The sequence below is a fragment of the Octopus bimaculoides genome, chromosome 1 (genome assembly GCF_001194135.2).
Source record: "Octopus bimaculoides isolate UCB-OBI-ISO-001 chromosome 1, ASM119413v2, whole genome shotgun sequence".
Taxonomy (NCBI): Eukaryota; Metazoa; Mollusca; class Cephalopoda; order Octopoda; family Octopodidae; genus Octopus; species Octopus bimaculoides.
Window position 1 is genome coordinate 197,848,025 of NC_068981.1, and position 2,524 is coordinate 197,850,548.

Below are 2,524 nucleotides of genomic sequence, written 5' to 3' on the forward strand. Positions count from 1 at the left end.
GAAATAGGAAGAATTTGGAGCATGCGAACAGTAAAGGTGGTGCCTAAAATAATTGGTGCATTGGGAACAGTAAGCAAAGATATAGACAAATGGCTGAAGGAAATTGAAATAGAATTCCCGGTTGAGCACCTACAGAAAGTTTGTCTTTTAAGGACAACAAAGATTATCAGGAGAGTTCTAAGCTTTCGAAAGACTATCGAAAACGTGCGAATACCTGAGGTTACAGGTAGTAACTCGCAACCCACATAAATCCGACCAGGAATAAAATCAAACCTGAGCTTTGTTTCAATAATAATAATGATTATTATTATTATTATTTCAAATTTTTGCCACATGGACAGCTTGAGGGAAATGGGGCTGAGTCGATTGCATCGACCTTTGTGTTCAACTGGTATTTGTTTAATCGACCCTGAAAGGCTGAAAGGCAAAGTCAACCTCGGCGAAATTTGAACTCAGAACGTAAACACAGGCGAAATGCCATTAAGCATTTTACCCGGCACGCTATCAATTCTGCCAGTTCGCCGCCTTTAAAGAAAATAATCGATATTTATTCGAAAGACAACTGATTGATATATATATTCTTTTGAATTAGAGATTACTCTTATTCTTTTACTTGCTTCGGTCACGAGATTGTGGCCATGCTGGAGCACTGCTCCCAAAAATTTAGTCGAACAAATCAAGCTATCATTTTAAAAGTCAGGTGCTTATTGGCGAACAGCTAAATTGCTGGGACATAAACAAACCAATACAAGATGTCAATTTGTAAGACGAAGAAAGAGATGCACAAACCACCACCACCCCACCACCATCCACCACCACCCACCGACACACGCGCGCAAGCATATTAACATACCACTTTTTTTTTTTGCTGTACAACACACTCAGATTGTGAACAGGGTGGGGCTGTAGGCAAGGGACATAACTCTCAATAAATCCCACGTTTATTTGTCTTCTTCCCCCCACGACATCGTTTCGTCTTTTACCTTGAAACAGGATGTGACACTTCCTCACCTCCAGCAACAAAAAAGCTATCACCATTTTTCAATACCCGTCTTTTCTGATGAACACAATTATTAGATAACCAACCAATGATCTAATATCCGGTGCAAAACTGATACCTAAAATCGCCTGTAAATGGATCTATAACACTGTCCAATGTGGTATCCATTTAAGAACGTTTCACTAAACGAACAAATTGAATAACGAACGGTTTTTCTAAAGAAGATTAGACTTGCAAACTGAACTGAAATTTAGATCAACAAACTACGATCAGAGTGGAAGCCCGTTGACCTATCAAGTTGAAATTTGAATAACAGACCTCGAGAATACAGTTCTATATTTAAGAGATGGGGAATTATGTACATTATTTACATTATTTACATTTTGACGGATATTTGTCCTCATCTTGTTTGTTGTTAACACAACGTTTCGGCTGATATACCCTCCAGCCTTCATCAGGTGTTAAAATATAGGAGTAGAAGTTACTATGTGCTGCTGTTTGTATCCACCTGCTTGGTTTGTTCAGATACATCACATGTTAAATTACGAATCTGTCATAATCTGATAAATACAAATCGTGAATTGGTCTACGTATAAAGAATACCTAACCCCTAGACTGGGGAAATGGTCAGCTATAAGTGTAAGGATGCGCTGATCCAAATTTATTAATAACTCCTTTATGATATTCCCCAATATAAACAGTGTTGATATAACTTGGTTAAGAATAAGATGGTGTAGTATTCCTCTTTCCTTGTAGCATTTTAATCGATCAAGAATGAGATTGATTAAATATGCATAATTAATGCAGTGCATTATTTGAAACGTACGTAGCTGATTAAATCATAAATATCTCCATTCCTTTGATTGTTTACTATATGTATGTATATGTAGACGACATTTAAACAGCAAATCTAACTATTTCTCCATAGATTGAAAACATATCGAATAGCTTTAAATGGTTTTCCAACGATATTCAAGTTCTCATTAGAAGTTCTCCCAATTCGTGAGCAACAAGTACCCAGTCTGTACCCAAGGATACAACATAATCCAGTCACTTCAAGATCTGGGCTTATTCGCTTGCATTCAATGGATGTTTAACACTTTGTAAGGGTCTAGCTTGACCCTGCCTGAGATTTGAAATCAAATCCCCCGTCCTGTTGTTTGTCAAAATGAGCGGGAAATCTTCCACACTAGAAGATTGATGAGGAAACACTCCATCCCCTGTACTGGTCAAGGAAATGTCAGTCCTTTGTTTAAGGTTTCACATACATTACTGACCATAACCGATATAACAGAGAGAATTTTCTTTCTCTTCTGATGTATCGGCTATGACCAAGGAGCAACACCAGCTCTTAGGTCAGCCAGACCAAGGAGCATCACCGGCTCTTAGGTCAGCCAGACCAAGGAGCAACACCGGCTCTTAGGTCAGCCAGTCCAAGGAGCATCACCGGCTCTTAGGTCAGCCAGACCAAGGAGCATCACCGGCTCTTAGGTCAGCCAGACCAAGGAGCATCACCGGCTCTTA